This window comes from Podarcis liolepis (genome assembly GCF_965112155.1).
Source record: "Podarcis liolepis genome assembly, chromosome: 16".
NCBI lineage: Eukaryota > Metazoa > Chordata > Lepidosauria > Squamata > Lacertidae > Podarcis > Podarcis liolepis.
The window spans coordinates 23,540,112-23,561,634 of NC_139567.1; the positions used below are offsets into that span (position 1 = coordinate 23,540,112).

The following is a 21,523-nucleotide window of genomic DNA, read 5'->3' on the forward strand; positions in this document are numbered from 1 at the left end:
GAGGAAGTATATGTACCTTAGCCTAGGAAAAAGGGGTAGAGGGGTAGTTTTCCTTTGCGCCTAGGGAGCCGACTATTGCAAGAGTTTCTTTTGAGTTACAACACCTCTTAGTTGCAGATGGATTGTGGATCAGGTTTTCAGGATTCCCCACCCCCACCCCCAAAAAAGAAAAGCATTACAAATAACACCAGCAGAATGTTTTTAGAAGTTCCATTTGATACAATGTTAGTTAGATTGGCCCTCTTTCATTTGTACCTGATAAAGATTCTTGGAGGCCTCAAAATGAACTTCATAGTTAGCTAAAAAACGTCTTTTAGAAATTACTTATTGTAACTGTTAAGAGTGGATTTCTGTTTAAGTTTGAAATGCTGATATTTAATATTTCTGTATTCTATATTATTTTAATGAATGCTGAATGTTATTTTATTTGCATATTGTATATTGTATTATGCCTATTGCCTTATTTATAAAACGTCAGCCACTCTGAGCCTGGCTTTGGCCGGGGAGGGCGGGATACAAATAAAATTTATTATTATTATTGTTATTATTATTATTATTAAATGGGGAGGAAAGGAAATGCTCTGTTTTGAAATCATATTAAACTTTAATTTGATAAACTGACAAAATGGCAAAACACTGACATTAATGAGCATTTTTGCAAAGGTATCGTATGCATACATTAGGAGATTTTTTTGGGGGGGGGGAGAAATGAGTAGTTTTGAAACAACGCCTGCCTTATTCATTTTAACTTCAGTGCAAACATTTAAATCAACTCATTTTGTCTCATTGGTGACTCTTCTTTTCACAGCACATAGAACAGTGCCTCTCAGCCTCAGGGAACAACAGTTCTCTACAGTGAGGGGGGGGGGGGCAACAAAGCACAGCAGCCAGAGGTTGCACAAAGGTAGCTCTCAAAATTGGTGAAAACAGTCTAACTTTACTAATGCTTATGATTATTTTTTTCTGTGGCATTCCCCCCACCCCACCCCCCAAGATAAGTTCTCTTGGGAAGTGGTGATTGTTTTGATAAATCATACAGTGATCTATCCTGTTTGGATTAACACAAAAGCAAATACACATGTGAAATTGAGAGCAGTATTTGATGGTATTAGAAAAATAAATACAATTTTTTTGCATCTGAGAAAACAAAGCTTATTTGAGATCTTGTTTTATTTGTACCACCTGTGTTCCTAGCTAATGTAGGATAGAATGGGACAGAGAAACCTAATCATTTGTAGGCTTAGAGATGAGTTAAAGCCAAATGCGTAGTAATTCTCAGGTACCTTAATGCTAGTAGCAGATAGAACAAGAGTATTTAGATATAAGCTGATACCCATTCACTAGAGTCAGGAAGACAAGACAGAGTGCACTGATGGGCAAGAATCAAGTATTCAAGTCCAAAATTTTAAGTCAGGAGATCTGATATGTGTCAGGATGCAGAAAAGATTAGGCAAGCAGGGTTAATGCTGAATAAGATTTTCACAGTTAAGGCAGTTTGGGTCCTTATATTGACAGAATGAACCTTGGATATCTATTTTAGACATTATCAGATAGATGACAGTGAAGTGCAATGAGAGCTATTGTAGGGTTTTTAGTTAGATGAAAGGCAGTTTAGAATTCATATATATATATATATATATATATATATATATATATATATATATATATATATATATATATGAGTAAGGGCAAACCCTCAGGAAGCCCATGGCTGACAACAGGGTTGCTTAATATGTTTGTCTTCTTAAGTCTTTATACCTTCCTAGGTTTCGTTTCAGAATTACCCATTCTGCAAAGTAGGACATCTTGACTTTGCAGACACAGATCTGTCCACGACCATTCCTGGATATTTAAGTATAGACTTCCTTGGTCAGCTTCCTGTTAAATCAGCTTCACCCCGTCTTGACCTGGGCAAACTCCCTTGGTAAGCTGTTTCCTAAATAATGTCTGGTTTGAGTCACATGCCCCTGTGGACCTACTGTCCTGAAAGTCCATTGTGGCTTGTATTGGGTCCTGGTATTGTATGAACTAGCCATATTTTTCCAGCTTTGTTTTTGTTTGGTTGTGCAAACAAATTATAGAGTTGGGTCAGGCTGCTTTCCAATGATGCCACTGCAAGGAGGAAATGAGGAAGTGTCATATGATAGAAGAAAAGGGGGATATTTAATATTTTTAGCTACTACTGTTTTCTTGTGGTATTGAAACTGCTTAGGTGGTGGAACTAGCTCAGATGTAAGCCTGTAGATGGCTTTGGATTTTTGTAAGATACTTTATTTCTCTCAGCCAAATCCACATATTCCTCAGAGAGCAGAAATGCACACAAAAACTGTTATACTGAAAATAAAGAAAATATTGACTGAGCCAAGAACACTCACCTGTTAAACACAGGCTTGCACTATGATTCCTAGATGTGAAATAGAAATGGGTATGTTTGTGGCTGATTTAGGGCTGATTTTCCTCACATAAGCACGTAACCTAAGATAATGTTTATGCTCTCACAAAAACTTTTTTTTAAAAAAAGAAGAAAGTTATAACTCTTCCATTTTTCAGTTTTGAAAACTGGAGGATTTACAGTGAGTGGCATGGAAATTTAAGCACCTGCCTGCAAAATGTGTGTTCAGAGAGATCTGTGCAGTTAATATGTGTTGGACTTCTTATTTAATGGCAATTCAAAGAAACTGTTGGGCCAGGAATAGAAATTCAGACACAGGTGCTTTCTCGAGGAAATTATACAAATGCAAGCAGCCAAACAAAAATGAGGCTTTCCTGCAGGAATGAGAATCTCCTTGAATAAAGGGCAAAGTGAGGCACATCTCACTAAGAGTGTGAGCTTCCATCATTGTCTATGGTGGCTTTTTGTTTTTATGTACGCTACAGTTTATATTGTAACATGTTAAACAATTGGGTGGTGGTGAACTGTTTTGACATCAGTGGTTGGCTGAGTTCTGTTACAGAGAGGAACAGGGTGGGCAGAAGGACTTGGACAAGGGGAATGAAGGAAGCACATCATAGAAAAGGAGAGGGTGGCAGGATATCAAGGGAGAAAAGGGGCTCTACTATAGGAGGGTTTTGTTTAATTTATTAAAATTTATAAAGCATGCTTTCTTATAAAATATCACAAGGCAGAGGGTAAAGGCTAGTGGAGTGATCAGAACAGGAAAGCTGGAAAGAACATGGAAAGAGGAAAGGTACATATATTATAAAAAGCAGATATAAGGAAGGTTGCCTATGTATTTAAAATAAGCTGCAAAATCTAGTTTTAATTGTAAATACTGAAACCAGTATTTGTAATTCTAATTCCCTTTATCCTTCAGATAGTGCTGGAAGACAGTCCCTATTATGCCTGACCTTTGGCCATGCTGAGCCACTGCCATTTGGAAGAATTCGGTGACAACTAGGCAGAAAGAAGACACTTTTATGTATTGGGTGGCAGATGTGTAGAAAACAGGCTGCATTATTGTAACAAGATACATGTAGTTTCAGTACTTGCCTTTATGTAGCACAAAATTATAATTTGATAAGGAAAAGTGTTAGGCGTGAGAATCACATGGATAGCAGAAGACAACCCACCCACCCCAAACTTTCGCTTATTCTCCTTTCGTCCCGAACACTAGATTGCACCCATGTAGATAATGGAAAAGCATCAACCCCACCATAGGCACCGAGTGTGAGGGACTGGGGGTGCTCCAGCCCCCACAACATTCCCCATGAAGGGGGAGGGCACCCACAAATTTTTGCGTGGGGCTGCGCACACCGTGGGGGTGTGTGCACCTGATATCAGCACGCCCATCAGTGGAAGATATTCTCCCTTTTTTGCAATTCATTTTTATTAGTTTCTTTAAACATACATACATTCATCACATTGTCATAACTTGGTTTTCCTGTAGGTTAAACATATATTTATAGAACAAAATAAAGGGGAAAAGAAACACAAAAATACATACTTATTTGTTTGATTCAATTGTAATCCATTTGCATTTGACTTCCCTCCCTTTCTTACTTGGGTTCTCAGTTTTACTGCCCCTCCTGACACAACTTTTTATTTGGTAACCTAATTCCATTATATTTTACTATTTTTTCCTTACAGGAGTTATTCTAAACCGGTCAAAAAAATTTAATTCTCCATAATGGTCTTTCAAATACTCTTTAAATATATTCCAATCATTTTTAAATTTTTGCTTTGTTTGATCTCTTATCTGACCTGTCAGCTTGTCCAACTCCGCATACGCCATCAATTTGATCAACCAGTCTCTCTTTGTCGGTAAGGTCTCCACTTTCCAGATCTGGGCAACCAAGACTCTTGCTGCCGTGGTGGCATACATAAAGATTTTCTCAAAATCTATTGGGATTTCATTCCCAATGATCCCTAAGAGGAATGCTTGGGGGGGGGCGAGACTTTAAACATCTTTTTAAAATTTGTTATAAATTTCCTCCCAAAATTCCCACATCTTTTTGCATGTCCATCAAACATGATATGGGAGCCCACTGCGCCCAGCCATGCAAGGTGTGCTGCCCAGCTGTGAAAAGGAGTGGCACTGCCGCTGCAACTTTCCTTCCTCTCTCTGCCTCCCGAGTCAGACCTGACCCAGGAGGCTGGGTGTGAGAGAGCAGGCTGCACACACATGGCCCGGTGGGCTTGAACCCTACAACCTTGCCTTGTTTTTATGTTTCTTTCCTCCTGAAGACCGGATTGCGTCCACAAAGGGAATTGTGGCATTATCAATGAAACAGGAACAAAATCCCCTTGACATTTCTCATCAAAGTTCATTCTGAGAATTTAATCCAGCAATGAAACCTAAACTCTGCGGCTTTACAAAATACGTCCTCTATCTTGAAATAGGCTTATACAGAATACCCACACGTTCATAGTGCCCCATTACAGGGAGAGAATCAAAAGTAGGAAAAAAAAAGTGTAACAGGCAAGAAGTAAGGGAAAGACTAAATGTCTGAATGTGCTGAAGCTTGAAGCCCGGAGTCTTAATAGATTCCACCTCAAGCATGTATCAAACATAATTAATGTTAATGTCATAGCCATCTTAATGTCAATTACTTTTTAATGTCATCGCCTTCTCTTTGCTGGTGACAGCAATGTTGTACTGCTGGGAATAAATTCCACTCACTAATTTAGAAGTTATAAAGAGATCGAGAGAAACGCATAGCTGGCTTATGGTTCTTTGCTGTAGCTTCCTGATCTATGAGGAAGCTATGAGTTCAATTGCATTTCAAAGGGCATTCATTATTAGAGCAAAATGTAAAGCAGTCCGTCTCCTGCAGTGAAGGGTTTAGGATTTCTGTTTTCTGAAACATGGTTTTTTAGGTTGTACTAAATCTTTTGTGGTAGTCCTGCTGACCGCTGTTGAATTTCATTGGGACTTCTCCAGTACAAGGAAAATGTAGATGGCACGACAGGGATGGGAGAGGGAGGAGAAAAACTTGTCCACCACATTTGAATAGAAGCAATTTATTCTGATGCTCTTATGCTAGAGTTGTACAACAAGAAACATGCAACGTTCAAATAATTAAAAATAAAACTGATATTAAATAAAAAAATCATTAATTTTAAGGAGGGATTCATTGTAGTGCTAAGGTGATTGTTTCATCAGCGCAAGCATTTCATTTTGTCAAATGGAATAATCTCCTCTGTCCCCTCCCCCACCTCTTCTGGTGGTTTTCCTAACCCCCTGGCCAATTTAGAGGGTGGGAGGAGAGGATGGAAGCCCTTTGTGTGGGCTTCCTCTGGTGGGTCTGGTTGGTTGAATCTGATTTTGAAATAATATAGAAGTTCAAAATACTTTTCAGCTATGTGGGTTGTTTAAGAGTTGTGTTACTTATGATTAATCAGGTCAGCTCCTTTGATGCTCATTTACATTTTCCAGGTATAAAACATTGTGGTGTAAGTGCTGTGGAAATGTAATATATCTGTTAACAGAAGCCTGTCTTCCAGAGCTGCAGGTCAGTTTCACACTAAGCATGAAATTCTAGGTTCTTTCAGCTGTCTTTGCTCCACTTTCCAAACATGAATACTTTCTTAGGTGAAGTGATGTGAAGCACTGTAACTTTAACATGGACATGGAAAGGTCATGTGGCTAAGGTCATGTTGCACATAGGTAAGCTTCCAAGAGAGTGGGAAGGAGATATGCATGGCCAGTAGTGAAGACTTGTGCAATCATGCATATAACCAGCACAGGGAGAAATGAAGAATCCTACATGACTTGGAAGTTAAGTGTATTCAACCTAGGTTAGTCAAGGTTTTTGGGACTAAATTGGCTTTTGTACATTTTGTACAGACTGCGACCCACACACTTAGACAATTTTGAACCCCAGCCAGTTGAAGAAGAAAAATATAAGGAGTTTGCAAAATCTCAAGCCCACAATGCCCCTAAAAACAGAGCAGGGTCATCAAAATAAAGTCTTGACCTTCTGCTACATTTTTCCACAACCACGAGAGCTAGAAATGTATTTTATGTTCTTTCATAAGCCATGCACACAGTGATGTTGTGCCAGATTTCAAATCTGAATTGGCCACAGCTCTTTTTGTTGTTCTGCATACAGAATATCTTGTTCAGTGTCCAAAGCAGAATTATTTCAACCTCTTAAAAAATAGGCATTGGGGATTTCTTTGTATCCAAATACATCCTCAACGTAGTCCCATGCTAAGGTAATGCTGTGGGCACGATCAGGGGTGAAACTAGGCTTTATTTCACTCTGGTCAAAGATCCGGTTTGGCACCCCTCATGCGCATTTCTGTACACACCAACACAGGCTGGCAGCCTCAACGGTGCCCCTCTGGAGGCTTAACCCGGGCACACAAAAAAAGGCATCTAGCCCACCCTCAGCCCCCACTCCATAGCATAGCTGTCAACGTTTCCCTTTTTTAAAGGGAAATTCCCGTATTCCGAATAGGATTCCTTGCAAGAAAAAGGAAAAGTTGACAACTATGCCCCATAGCAACGGCATGATCCAAGCAAAGTCAAGCAGTTAGTGCATGTGGATTTAAGCAGGAGAGTAGGAGAGTTATGCACATGATCAAATCGATAGGGCACAAAAATATTTAACTTTGGCTGGATCCTGTCACATATAAATAACATCCCATTTCCCTACGAAGTACTTGAGGTGTTTGTCATTTAAGTGTACATAACTACAACAGCTAACTGCCTTCTTTACACGCTGTGCTTGGTTGACCTTTGATGGCCTCCTCTGCCAGTGGCAGGGAATGTCCTGATCTTCGCTCCTTTTGGATGGGGAGCAAGTTACATCATGGGCCATGCCTTAACTGTCGCTGGCCATTAGAATCTGTGGCTCATTCAGAATTTCAAACAGTAAGAGGAGGAGCCCTCGCTACTTTATGAGCTGTCTGTAATTCTTCAAGCAAGCAGAATTTTGCCCCGTGTGCCTTGCAATCTTGGGCTGTTTCCCATCTTGCCTCTTCGTCATTGCAGGCCCAGACACATCAGGCCTCATTAAAAAACATTTACTATAAATGGTAATCAGGTGAAATAAGCACAACTGCCAAAAGAAATAAGGCATATCGTTCTGATATGGCTTGTGTACATACATCTGACAGCTACCATAGCCCAGAGAAACCTCCCATTTCAAACAGCTCACATTCCTTCCCCCCAAGCTAAACTCCACACAGGCCTGTTGTTTAAACAAGCTGAAATGAAATCCATGCCAGAGTTTTAATCCGGGGACCTCCTTCCATAACCCCAGTGCTCCCCAGGCGCAAGGCTCCCTAGCAAAACGCCACACGCCAGCCTCCCTTGTTTACACATTTCTGCATTATGAGACAGCCAGGAGGAGGTCATAAAATCTACTCGACTCCAGGGAGAGTGATGAATTCAACCAATCAGGGCGTAACCCAGAGATCACATGAAGTCAAAACTTGGCCCATGTGTTCTACCGATTCTGCCTACCTCACACACTTGGTGTGCAACTTGTTTGATGCTAAGGACAGCTTTAGAATCCTATCGTGAACCCAAAGCATCCTCCACAAGTTTTATAGGTTTTTAGTTGGGGCTGAAATGAAATGGGAGAGGAGGAATAACCGATGCATAAATATTTTTATACATACCACAGTATGAGCCCCGCCCTTTAAACAATATTCATACTTTTTTGTAGACGTTTATAACGTTTAGTAAGAGGGTGGTTGCCGGGACACTCTGAAGATGTTGCTGAATCGAGAGGGGCCGACATTTCTTCACACATTAAAATGCATCCTAGGAAAGTAGTTCAATTGCAAAGCTACAACACCCACACTTGAATGTTATGGCTTTTGATATAAAGCGGGGGGTGGTGGTGTCTCAGTGTAATAATCTTGGGTTAGACAAGTGGTTCTCAAAGGGTCTGGCACGCCACACAGGTGTAGCAGCAGAGGATGGCAAGTGTGGTGGGAAGAGTCAAGGACAAATCAATATAATATTTTTGGAATGATTTGTGCTCTTATGTAGCTGCATGTTTTATAATTTCTGGATGTCCCATGATCATATTAAAAAGTAGTTGTGTTCTATGTTATAATATAAATCAAGCACTGTTAAGTGTTGTTTCTTTTTGTTTTCCAATGTATTTCTTGTCAATAACATTTTTAGTGTGGCACGAGCAAATTTTTATTCTGAAAGCGTGGCCCAAATAAAGTTTGAGAAGAGTTTGATATTCCGCTTTATCACTACCCTAAGGAGTCTCAAAGTGGCTAACATTTTCCTTTCCCTTCCTCCCCCACAAGAAACATTCTGAGGTGAGAACCACTGGGTTAGACTAAATGAATTTTGAGGTCCTCTCCAAGCTGTGATTTTAAAGCTGCAAGAACCGGACTACCAAAAAGAGAGAGAGAGAGAGAGAAAGAAGAAGAAAAAAGCTCAAACCAGATTCATTGTTAGGAAATCTGGCTAGACAATTTACTTAACTATTTGCTTTGTTATGTAAATGTACTCCAAAGTGAAACTAAATAGCTGTACACACTTCTGGAAGGTAAACTGAAGAGGGTGCATCCCTCCCACCCCTACAGTAGTAGAGAAAAAATAGCAAGGCCATACTGGGCTTGGAACAATGCAAAAGGTGATTTCTCTTTCTCTGAGAAACTGCTGCTATGGTTTTGGGAAACCCACCCTAAAACAGAACATATCAGGGGAGGAGATCTCCTCCCATAAAATGTATTTATATGCCACTATATCATTTAAGGGACGCGGGTCGTGCTGTGGGTTAAACCACTGAGCCTTGGGCTTGCCGATCAGAAGGTCAGCGGATCGAATCCCCATGATGGGGTGAGCTCCCGTTGCTCGGTCCCTGCTCCTGCCAACCTAGCAGTTCGAAAGCACATCAAAGTGCAAGTAGATAAATAGGTACCGCTCTGGCGGGAAGGTAAACGGCATTTCCGTGTGCTGCTCTGGTTCGCCAGAAGCAGCTTAGTCATGCTGACCACATGACCCGGAAGCTGTACACCGGCTCCCTCGGCCAGTAAAGCGAGATGAGCGCTGCAACCCCAGAGTCGGTCACGACTGGACCTAATGGTCTGGGGTCCCTTTACCTTTACCTTTATATCATTTAAAAATCAACATGGTTTTGACAATATCTGTCTATCATCTATATACCAGGGGTTCTCAAACTTGGGTCTCCAGTTGTTTTTGGACTACAACTCCCATCACCCCTAGCTAGCAGGACCAGTGGTGAGGGATGGTGAGAATTGTAGTCCAAAAACAGCTGGAGACCCAAGTTTGGGAAAAACTGATCAATACACACATGCATACATATTACAAACAATGACCATCAACTAACCATTATCCCAAGACATTATTATTATTATTAATTATTTATTATTTATTTATTTACGGCTATTAGCCCATAAAATATATACAAACATAAAAGGACAGAGGCATAAAAACCGATATATTCGGCACCAGAAGGAGAACATCACGATGCAAGGGTGGGTCATTGAGCAGAGCCAAATAACAGCTTGGGGCCCGGGGAGCTCCAAGGGACGGGTTGCACAAAGAGGAAAACTGAAGACGAGATCCGACATGCACTCTCATCATAGCTGTCCGATTAGTTTTGGTGATGTTGTTGTTTTTTAGTGGTTTTTGTGTGTGAGATAACCGCGTTCAGGAATCTCGCCACCTGCAGAGTTACAGAGGGATCTGTGTCCTGCAAAAGTAGTGCAGCGTGTGACTCAACAGGCCTGCCAACCAAGCGCAATAAAAAAGGACCTAGGAATTTAGTCCTGGCTATGTTATGTAGGGGACAGTTGAACATTATATGCGGAAGAGATTCAACAGTTTTCCCGTCACACACGCATAGCGGAGACACCAAACCCTTGGAAAATCTGTGGCTCAGCAGGTTCGATGGAAGGACATTGAACCTTGCACGAATAAATGCAAGTCGGTGTGGTACAGATGAAAGAGATGACATGTATGATGGAAGGCCAAGACATTATCTGAAGGTGCCTGCTATTTAATCCATGAATTAGTTAATTTTTTAACAAGCTAAAAACAAAGTGATTTGCAGCTATTTATAATAAGAGGGTTTTATCCAACATTCCTTCAGTAAATTTTAGATCTGGCCTTTGGCCTTGTTATTACATCTTTTTCAGCAGGGCGTCAATGGAATAAGTTTAATTCTAGCCAAAGTGACTTGGATAACATTTCACCATAAGGAACACAGTGGGATTGTGATGTTATGTGGAAAGAGTCATGATTTTCTGGAATAAGGACTAGTTCACAATGTCTTAACTATTAATCTACATGTTTTACTTGCCATTTATATATTTTTTGCTGCACATGATATCTGCTTGCACTATGTGGATGGGAAGGTGGAAGTGAGGCAACAACCTTCAGCGTTCTGTTCAGATCCCATTTGACCCTTGTAGCTACTAATTAACATCCTAATGTCACACCTAGATCAGGAAACAGTTCTCCTAAGAGCAACTTATATTAAATGCAAATTAGTATTGCATAAGATTCATTGTTTTCCACACTGTTTTAATGGCTCAAGAGTGTTACAGAGGAGCTTCAGATAGAAGAGATTATTACTGGAAAAACTTGCTTTGCATGATACGTGTTTTGTTCCTGGTGGGGCTCTTTCAATCTGTAGGGTTCCAAAATTGGTGGCACACACACACACACACACACACACACACAGATTTGTGCTGCAGTTCAGGCCATTTCACTCAAAACAACATTTTTATTCCAGATTGCAACATCTGGATTCTGTTCTTGTGGATTTAGAAATGCTTTCCGGAAGGAAGGATGAACAAATCTCTCTTACTCAAGGTTCCAGAAAAGCAAATGAAGATATTTGGCTGAGGGAGCTAGAGATATTTTGTTTTGCAAGAAAGTGTTTGTTTCTTTGCAATGAGATTTTAAAAACATTGTATTATTTTCCTTGGGTTGTGTTCAGCTAAGTTTCATTCATAACAGACCCATTAAAATAAATGACCATGATGAATTCCAATGGCTCTCTCTACACTGAGTAAAAGGTCGCTGAATACATTCCATTGAGCTCTGACTTTTTTCTAAAGAAGTTTTCTTATTGGCAAAACTACATTTCATGGAACATTGTATTGCACACTTAATACACTGTTGCTCCTTTGCAGATTGTTCTACAAACACATTATGTTGCATTTAGAATTGACACCAGTTCTTACATTATTAGGTATGGATTGTCTCAGTGCACACTAAGCACAAAGATCATCAAAAGCAAGTGCTTATAATACATGGTAACAATTGCCTTCCTGTTTACAGGAGTTATAACACAGGAGTGGTTAGAAACGAATGCTCACTGAGTAAGCTTTTGAAGCAGGAAAATAATAATAGAATTACAGTATAGAATTGTGGAGTTGGAATGACACCAGGGCTCATCTAGTTCAAGCCCCCGCAATGCAGGAATCTTAACTAGATCATCCATGACAGATGACTAGCCTCTGCTTAGAAACCTCCAATGAAGGAGAGTCTGCCACCTCTGGTGGAGACCTGTTCCACTGTTGAACAGCTTTTACTGTCAGAAAGTTATTCCTGATGTTTAGTCTGAATTTCATTTCTTGTAACTTGAATCCATTGGTTAGTTCCTAGCCTCCGGAGTGGGAGAAAACAAACTTGCTCCATCCTGCATGTGACAGCCCATTAGATATTTTAAGATGGCTATCATATCTCTTCTCAGTCTCCTCTTTACCAGGCTAAACATACCCATTTCCCTCAAGCGTTCCTCATAAGGCTTAGTTTTTAGGCCAGGCATCCCCTACCTGTGGCCCTCCAGATGATTTGGCCTACAACCCCCATGATCCCTAGCTAACAGGACCAGTAGTCAGGGATGATGGGAATTGTAGTCCAAAACATCTGGAGGGCCGAAGGTTTGGGATGCCTGCTTTAGGCCCTTTATCATCTTCATTACCAGTAGTACATGTAAAAGGGATCTAGGGTCTTAATAGATCACAAACCTCACATAAATCCACAGTATGGTACAGCAGCAAAAAACAAAAAAAAAAAAACCAAAAAAACCAAAAAACTAATGCTATTCTAGGCTATTCTGGTACTGGGCCAAAACTAACATTTGTCCCTATTGAAATTCATTTTGTTAGCTTTGGCCCAGTACTTGAATCTATTACGCTTATCTTGAATCTCAATTCTGTCTTCAGTGGTGTTGGCTGCCCCTCCCAGTTTGGTGTCATATGCAAATTTGATGAGCATCGCCTCAGTACCTTCATCCAAATTGTTTATAAAACCGTACATTAGGATCTGGATTTGTTTGCTGGTCTCGTCCTATAACAGTACCTGTGTCGCAGATGAAATCAAGGCAATAGTGGTATCTAAGATTCCCATATTTCAATAACATGAGGCATTCCAGAGCTGTTGTGTGTTCAGTGCAGGATGTTTGTCATGTTATGCAGTTTATGTAGCGATGACAGTGGTATGTGGCAATGACCACAGCATCCTGTGTTGGTGGACCTGATTTTTTATTGCATCTTATCCCAGGATTTCCCCCCTCCATCCATCACTTTGTCCCTCATATAAACAGATGAGTCTGCTCGCCACATCCTTGCTGAAGGGGATTCCTCACTTTCAACCCCCCCCCCCCACTTGCTAGGGTAGGATGGCCTCTTTTAGTTGAGGCTTATAGGCACTGGCAGTGATGACACAGAAAAATAAAACCGAGAGTGATTTAAAGCAACAGGGAGGGCTCTCCTTTCAACATGCAGAGCATGCAACTAATGTAAATTTATTGTTTTTATGGTTCAGCTGAACTTGGCCACTTTGGAAGTATTTCCAAGTATTGACTGAAAGCCTTCTGTTAGTTCTCAATTTGGATGTGGATTTCAGCACATATGAACAGAAGTTTCTTTGCTACATAATATTTGCTACATAAAATTTTTCACAAATGGTGGAAATGAAGAAGTGATTGTAGGAGCATCATTTCAAGTTTTGGGGGAGCAAAGAGATTTAAGTGTGGGTGTAGAGAGAAACTTTTTACAATCAGTTTCAAATTGCAGGGGGAAAACCCCATTAGGAACACTTGTTGTGTTTAACATCATAAGCAGAGTTTAAGGCACTTAGTGAATGTTTCAGACCTGATACAATTACTTTTCCTAAGTGTCACACTTGATGAGAAGGCTGAGCTGCACTAAACGTTAAATTTATTTTTACTTCAAAGCCCACATGCATAAAATGTGCTAATTTGGGGAGATAATTTAGAGGAAGATGTAAATTGGTGGCCCTGGTTAGTGCTAGGAAGTGTAAACTTGTTACATTGCAGTTATATTACTCTTGCCCTAATTTATCTGCTGGGAAATAAGAACATAAAAGTCCAATAAACCCTTGTAAGTGGTATTGTAGAAGGCAAATTAGGTAGAACATTCTCCTTCAGTTCAAGAACCTCCTTAGGGCTTCCTACATGCCATCAAAATATGGTATTGTGATGTTATGTAGAAAGAGGCATGCTTTTCTGGAAGAAGAACTGGTTCTTGTTCATGATTATTTCTTACATGCCATCAACTGGGAAGCAAAAGGATCTTTCTCTTTACACACACACACACACACACACACACACAGCGCACAGCACAGCACACCACACCACACCACACTTGCATAGCCATACTGCAAATTCCTATAGCTTGATATTAATCCTCTAGAGATACCGGTAATTACATGCCAGGCTTTTCCAGATGTGGGCAGATCCTTTTTCTTCTTAGTTACGTGATGCAGCTGGAATCTGGAAATAGACATTTGAAGGGAATATTCTGCCTTTAAGCAGGGATATTTTCTAGGATGGAACGCCACAAGAGAATATATTGAATAAAGGGCCGGGGAACGCATCCCCTACATTTCTGGAAGAGATCTCTGTTCCCAAATAGGCTGGCATTTGTCCTCCTCCCCAATATCACTCCTCTCTTGTTCCCACCCCATCAAATGGCAATGATAAAGCCAGATTTTGCATCTGAGGGGAGCGCAGCTCTCTCATTTGGCACAGAATTATGGCACTATGGTAACCATGTGTGGATTTCTACTGAAGTACGTACTGAAGTTGAAGGCTAGGTTGGACTGAATGGAGGGTTATGGCTTGCCATATCTGACCCCTTGAGTTACTTAGTAGTTAAAGTATTGAAATAGGAGCAGGGGGTGGAGCAACTTTGCTAAAGGGCATCAGGTGTCAATCTGTCAAAGGCCTGGTTGAAGAGGAACATTTTGCCTGTTGCCTAAAGGTGTATGATGAAGGTGCCTGCTGAACCTCCTTGGGGAGAGCATTATAAAATTATTCATGGCGTGATGAAAGGAGAGGGCTACCGATGGCGACTAGCTATGATGGCTATGCTCTGCCCCATAGTCAAAGGCAGTAATGCTTCTGAATACCAGTTGCTGGAAACTGCAGAAGTGGGGAATGCTTTTGTGCTTGGGTCCTGCTCAAGGGTTTCGCATTAGGACACCTAGTTCGCTACTGTGAGAACAGGATGCTAGATGGGTCATTGGCCTGATCCATATTCCAGCAGGCTCTTCTTAAAGGTAAAGGGACCCCTGATCATTAGGTCCAGTCGTGACCGACTCTGGGGTTGCGACGCTCATCTCACTTTACTGGCCGAGCATGACTAAGCCGCTTCTGGCGAACCAGAGCAGCACATGGAAATGCCATTTACCTTCCCGCCAGAGCGGTACCTATTTATCTACTTGAACTTTGACATGCTTTTGAACTGCTAGGTTGGCAGGAGCAGGGACCGAGCAATGGGAGCTCACACCGTCATGGGGAGGCTCTTCTTACCTAGGTTCAAATCCTCATTCAGTCTTGAAGCTTATTGATAAACTTGGGCTCATTCTGTCTCAGCCTCACCTTCTATCACAGGATTACTGCACATTTGAAATGGGGAAGGGAGAGTTTTGCCTTCCATCCTACCAACTTGGAAGAAGGGCAGAGTAATAATAATAACCTGCAATAAAATAATAATAATAATCAGCACTGCAGGGTATTCACTCACTATAGTTCCTAAAAGTTAGTGAACAAGTAATTGGTTCAGTTGGAGATTACAATTGTACAAAAGAGAATTTAGGCTGTTTGGCATTCTGGGTGTATCTCCCCCCCCCCAATTCTTTCCCTCTGATCTTTTCTCTGGTCAAACAGGTTTTGTGGGATTTTGTAGCAGGACAATCCCCTCCCCCCAAATTGAACAAACTGGAATGTGTTCATTGTGGACAATGATGCCACTATATCAAAGTACCTTCAACTAAGGGGTGCAAACCCAAAACTTTTCCTTGGATCTGCAGTATGGAAGGAGATCACCACTGCAATATTTCCTATTGAGGAAGGCTCCTGTGCCTTTAATAGACAACTTGAATAGCTTTGGGAAGAGTCGAGTCTCTTGTTTGCCTCGCCATTAGAGAAGACAGACAATATTGGCATCTCAAGTAATTTATTTAACGGGCCACTTAAATAAATCCTTCCTCATGCATGAATGTTATCAACCCTCTTTCTCTTACATTTGTCTCCTATCAGAAATTTTCCATGGGAGGATTATCCAGAGAGGGAAAGGAGACCATTAATGCAGCTTCAGTTAGCTTATTTCAGTTGGAAAAAAAGCATTAATATTCTTGCAAATGTGAGTGGGAGGGAGCTGCTGTGGGGGATGGAGGAGCAAATAAATCACAAGCAGGTTAGGCCTGGAAAGTATATATTTGCAAAATTACTAGGGACACCATTGCTGTGCCAAGTCAAATGCACAAATTATTCCAACTTCACAGGAATGAAGAATGAATTACGTTAATTTCAGAAGTTCTGGTGCCACTCCCTGCTGACTGTTGTGCTATTGGTCTGCATACATTTCCAGCTCTTGACAGGGAAGTGCATGATTAAATAGGAACCCCGGTGCCTCATTTTCTGCTGTTTTGTGCGGGTCAGGTTAGGACATAAGAAAAGGCTTAGAAATGAACAGTCCATGGAAATGCTGCTACCTTCTCATTTTGGTGCTGGAAAGATGGCAGTTTGATGGCTGTCTTTACTGATGAGTTTAATAACTGTTGATGATTTGCAATTCTGCATGATCGCTTATACACCACCCACACCCCATCCCTTTCATATAAATTCCAAGGCAATTTACAACCATACAACAAAAACAACAGTTGAAGGTTGGGTGAAATAATACAAATAAGCACCCAAAGCAGAGACTTAAAGAATGTCAGCTTTATTAACTATGAACCCTGGAATTTTGGATCACCTCCAAACCGGTGCCAAAGATTTGTAGTCATTTTGGAGGGTTTTGTAGTGTGAACCCGCATTTTGTAGCATCCCCCCCAAACTGTGTAATTGATAATCTACCTGGGGGTCATAGTCTAGGTATCACCCAGAAATCCAGCACTGTCCAATTCAAATTGGATGGCTGCCTCAGGTTGCTGACTTTGGATTATATGAAAGGGGCAGCAAGTTGCAAAATATTTTAATTTATTATTGTGGTATTTTTTATGGACAAGGAGCAGGAGAGGCACTTTTGGGGTTTTCTGCCTCAGGTGCTAGAAGAAACTGGCCATCCTTTGCTATCATGCACCCTGATTTGGGATGTGGGTGTGGGGTCACTGGTCACCCCTCCTTGTGCAGCAAAATATCTCAGGTCAGCTCTGGATAATTGTGTGAAAATACATTACTTAGAAGTAAGTCAACTGAATTCCATTCCTGATAAGTATGTACAGGAGTGGAGCCTGAACTGGTTAATCTTAAAAATTCAACACAGTTGGGATAGACTGTTCTTATTCAGTTAAAACTGAGAACCCCTTGCTAATTGTATTTTTTGTGGGTTTTTGTTTTCTTACGAATACTGCACAATTAATTATACTCCATTTGTTTAGTCACTACTTCTAGACCAGATTAAAACAGCAAACCTAAAATTATAGACTAGATCCAGTTGATTTCACATTGGATTTACTTACTGGTAAACATGTTTAAAGATTGCAACCCTGAAGCAATTTACTACAGAGTAGACTTGCTATGGATTATGCTGTGCTAGTATACTTATATTGATCTAAATTGCAATGAACTCACCGGGATTTACTTAGGTGTTTAGGTTCTGGGTGGCAGTACACAGTGTTTGAAAATCAGTTGCTCAGTTTGGGGGGCACTAAAAATGTGGGGTTTGTGCTACAAACCCTAGAAAACTACTCCAAAACTTTGGCACCAGTTTGGCGCGAATCAGACAGGGTTGGATTTCTGGGTGGTACCTATGAATCCTGGTTAGTATGAATTACTCAGCTTAGGGGAGCCAACAAAAGGAAGAGTTTAGGTCACAAAACCCTACAAAATGACTTCAAAAACTTTGGCACTTTGGGGTTTGTAGCTAATGAAGCTAAGAATGTTGTCCATTGTTAGGTGCCCACACTGGAATGCTGTTTCACAAAACAGGAACAGCCATGCTGAAAGCCCTGCTCTGAATTGTTTTGGATCAGACTTCTAATATTTTAGAACTGCAAGGAGAGATTCTCCTGAACAACACAATAACCTACTGCGTGAAGAGAGGGTAAGGCAGCCTCCCGATTCCCTAAACCTTCAACGCCAGAGCAGATTATACAGTCAAGGGGTGTTATAAACTGGCCGTAGTTTGCCTCACAAGCAGCCTAGGTGCCATATTCTGCATTAGTGGCAGCCTCCAGACAAACTATGTGGGTACCCCACCTTGAATGCATTGCAGTAAATGTGAGATCCAACATAATGTCATTCTGGGCAAGGAAATGCTTTAAGGATGGCCAGGTACCATCCAGGAAGGGTTAGGTTAGTTTGGCAGGTGTGAGAGACAGGACCTTTTTAGTGGTGGTCCCAGCAGAACACTCATTCTTGGGAAATGTGCAATACCCTTTGTCTTTCAGGCAGATCCTAATGACATTATTTCTTTCAGACGGCTTTTGATTGTGGGTGCAGTAGCCTATTTTAGTTTCTGTTGACTGGCTTGCTGAAATAGATTTGGTTTTATTGTCTCTGCTTATCGAGGTGTGCCGTTTTTATTGTGCATGTTTTCAGCTGATTTTATCAGACAATGTGACATTGAGAAAATACTTCCGTTTCAAAGATGACTTAACAAGCCTCTCAAATAATCATTTAAAAATGCAGCTAACCTGTTTTTGTCTCTGTGTTGTGAACTACCAGCGCAGATAGTGTCCAATGATGTTTTCTTTCTGGCACTGCTACACCTATATCTATAATGATAGGGGTTTTTTAGTCTATTCTCCACATATGGTTTAAAAAGGAAGCTACAATAGCATGGTGGGGGGGAACCATGAAAAACCAAGAAATTGATGCACCCTGTTTCTTTCAGTAGGTTCATTTACTAATGGATGTGCATTCACTAGCCTAGAATTGCAGCAGCATGCCCAGGGCATTGCTAAATTGGAGAATGAGTTAAAGTAATTAGTGTATTACTGTGTATTACAGGATCATTAGCTTCAAAGCAAATGACCTTGGAATCCTCAAACTTTCTCATACTCTGTCATTGTATTTCCACGACTAGTATTTTCTGTACCACCTCATGTAATGGGCTTCTCTTTTTACGCTTGGAACCTCCTTTGAACTCTCTCTGATTGCTGCAAATCTAGTTAAAAAGCATCTGTAATAACAAAGAATCTTGCAGCACCTTAAAGACTAGCAAATTTATCGTGGCGTTAGCTTTCATGCACAAGAGTCGATTTTTATCAGATGCATCTGATGAAGTGGGCTATACTCCACAAAAGCTTATGTCAAAATAAATGTGTTAGTCTTAGATGTCACAAGACTCTTTGTTCTTACTAATGCCCTGGGCATGCTGCTGCTATCCTATGTTTCATTGAAGTTCAGGTCACTGATGGGGAAACTGGCTTTCAGAGGCTCAGTACTTTTTCTTGTGATAGTATTCGCCAGTACTGTTCTGAGTACTGTCACCTCTTTTGTTCTGCCCCTAGCAGCCATTTTGTGCTGACGCCTGCAGCACTTTTGCCAAGATATCAGTACCACACCTAATTTAAAAAATAATAATAAAATTAGAAGCAACTGCAATGAAAGCATTGAGGAGGTTGAAGCTTATTTTCTCTCCCCCCCACCCCCAACCATAAACGTGTTTAACAAAAATAAGAGCCTAGTCTATAATTCATTGAAATTAGATGACCTTAGATGGAGTTTTGGGGGCATTTTAAAATGTGATTTTAAAACTGATGTTTGAATTTTCAACATATTAACATGTAATTAAAGAACCGCATAAAGACACTGAACAAAAGGTATACTTTTTAAAAAAGCTCTTTTCCTATTGCATTAATAGCATTTGGAGGTGACCTGTTATAGGCTAAAATGTGTTCCTTCTTTCACTTTTGAAAGTGCACTTGGGACCTGATTTGAACATTCTGTGCCTCTAGCGCTCAGCAGTTCCATGATCCATCTTCCACAAATAATGCTGTAGCTATATGATAAATAGTATAACCTTTTGAAAAAAAGTTTTAATTCAGCAATCTAATATCTTATACAGTGGTACCTCGGGTTACAGATGCTTCATGTTACAGACGCTTCAGGTTACAGACTCCACTAACCCAAAAATAGTACCTCGGGTTTAAGAACTTTGCTTCAGGATGAGAACAGAAATTGCGCGGTGGCAGTAGGAAGCCCCATTAACTAAAGTGGTACCTCAGGTTAAGAACAGTTTCAGGTTAAGAATGGACCTCCAGAACAAATTAAGTTCTTAACCCGAGATACCACTGTATAATGTTTCAATATAATCCATTTTGCCACCCAAAGTCTTATATTAACAAACCTGATGAATTCCATTCAAGCAAGTATATATTGTTATAAGGTTCGGGGAGGCAAGGCCCCCCAAACCTCTAGATTCAGTAAAAGGTTAGAATTTGAGCAAACTCATAATTTCAAGAATTTAGTAATAGCTAGAAATAATACCAGTTAGTTTCTTCGTGAAGCCAACTTGGTGATAGCTCATTGGGGGTGGGTGGATAATGGTTTGGTTTGTTTGATAATGGTAAGCCAGATGCAAAACAGAAGACTCTGACCAGTATGGGATAGTTTTTCCACCTTTGGTCTCCACCCTGCACTCAGCTCTCATCTATGGCTCCTAGAAGCTGTCAGCACACCCCAGGAACGGCTTCGACTGGCTGGCTAAACCAAGTGAGGGTTGCTGCTGGGTATCAAACCCTCGGTGAGTTAGGGACTTCCCCTGCATGCAAAGACAGGCTCTGGCAGATTGAGTGGATGAGACCAATAGTGGGTCCAACGGTCAAGAAGGAGGTTTCTGCACGTGCTATAGAGGGAAGTGAGGGGCAGAAGGGGCTCGTGAACCTGAGAAAGTAGCCCATCTCAGAGAAGGAAAACTTCACTTCTTCTCTTTGGGAGAAGAAAGGCTAAAGAGTATACCGCACACAATTCTGGAGTGGAGTCCCTAAGACAGTTGGATGGTGCCTAGTACACCTCCTCCTGGCAATTCCTGCAGCCAAGCTGGTGCTAAATGCATTGTTCTGCTTTCCTTGAACCACATCAGCGAGCCTGGGGTGCGTGTGTCTTGCCCTATGGGCAGCCCAAGACCTCCATACACACTGCTCAGGCTTGTGCCCTGGGGAGATCACATATTTTTTTTAAAGATATTTATTAAAGGTTTTAAACAATACATCACCCAACACATAAAGCACCATCACCAACTTGAAAAAAGAAAAAAAGATAAAACAGAAAAAACAAACAGAGAACAAATACAATAAAGCATAATTACTTTTCATTAAACCAAACTTCCATAAACCTTCCTTTCGGACTTCCTCACATCTCCCTTTCCTGCGTTCCCATTTATAAAATTATATTCAGCAGTACTGCACCTTCTTTCAAATCTTATTATATAATTTTCAGAAATTATATCTCCAATTTTGAACTTTATTTTCAAATATTTAGATATTTAAATTTAACCTACTGTTAATCAAAATTTCAACCTTGTTTTTAGGGTTAGCTTATTTTCGTACATCTTTCCACTAATCTACTAATGCCAGATTATTTTCTATCCTGCATCATCTTAACATTCATACAATTTGCAATGCTTTTGCAAGTAGTCCTTAAACTTTTTCCA

At 40.7% G+C, this 21,523-nt stretch overlaps 1 protein-coding gene and 1 long non-coding RNA gene across 7 annotated transcripts in view; one reads left to right on the forward strand and one right to left on the reverse strand.

Annotated features, from left to right (window-relative positions):
- LOC310696086 overlaps nt 1-3,572 on the forward strand; it is a 33,116-nt gene extending 29,544 nt beyond the window's left edge. For 3 of the 6 annotated variants that reach the window (XR_014520397.1, XR_014520399.1, XR_014520402.1), the window contains 3 exons: nt 569-663; nt 1,767-1,924; nt 3,315-3,572. This is a non-coding gene — a long non-coding RNA (uncharacterized lncRNA). Of the gene's footprint in view, nt 1-568; nt 905-1,766; nt 1,925-3,314 lie in introns of all 6 variants that reach the window. The other 3 variants (XR_014520398.1, XR_014520400.1, XR_014520401.1) reach the window with 3 other exon arrangements.
- CLMP (CXADR like cell adhesion molecule) overlaps nt 1-21,523 on the reverse strand; it is a 56,808-nt gene that overhangs the window by 25,880 nt on the left and 9,405 nt on the right. The gene's annotated exons all lie outside the window — the stretch shown is intronic.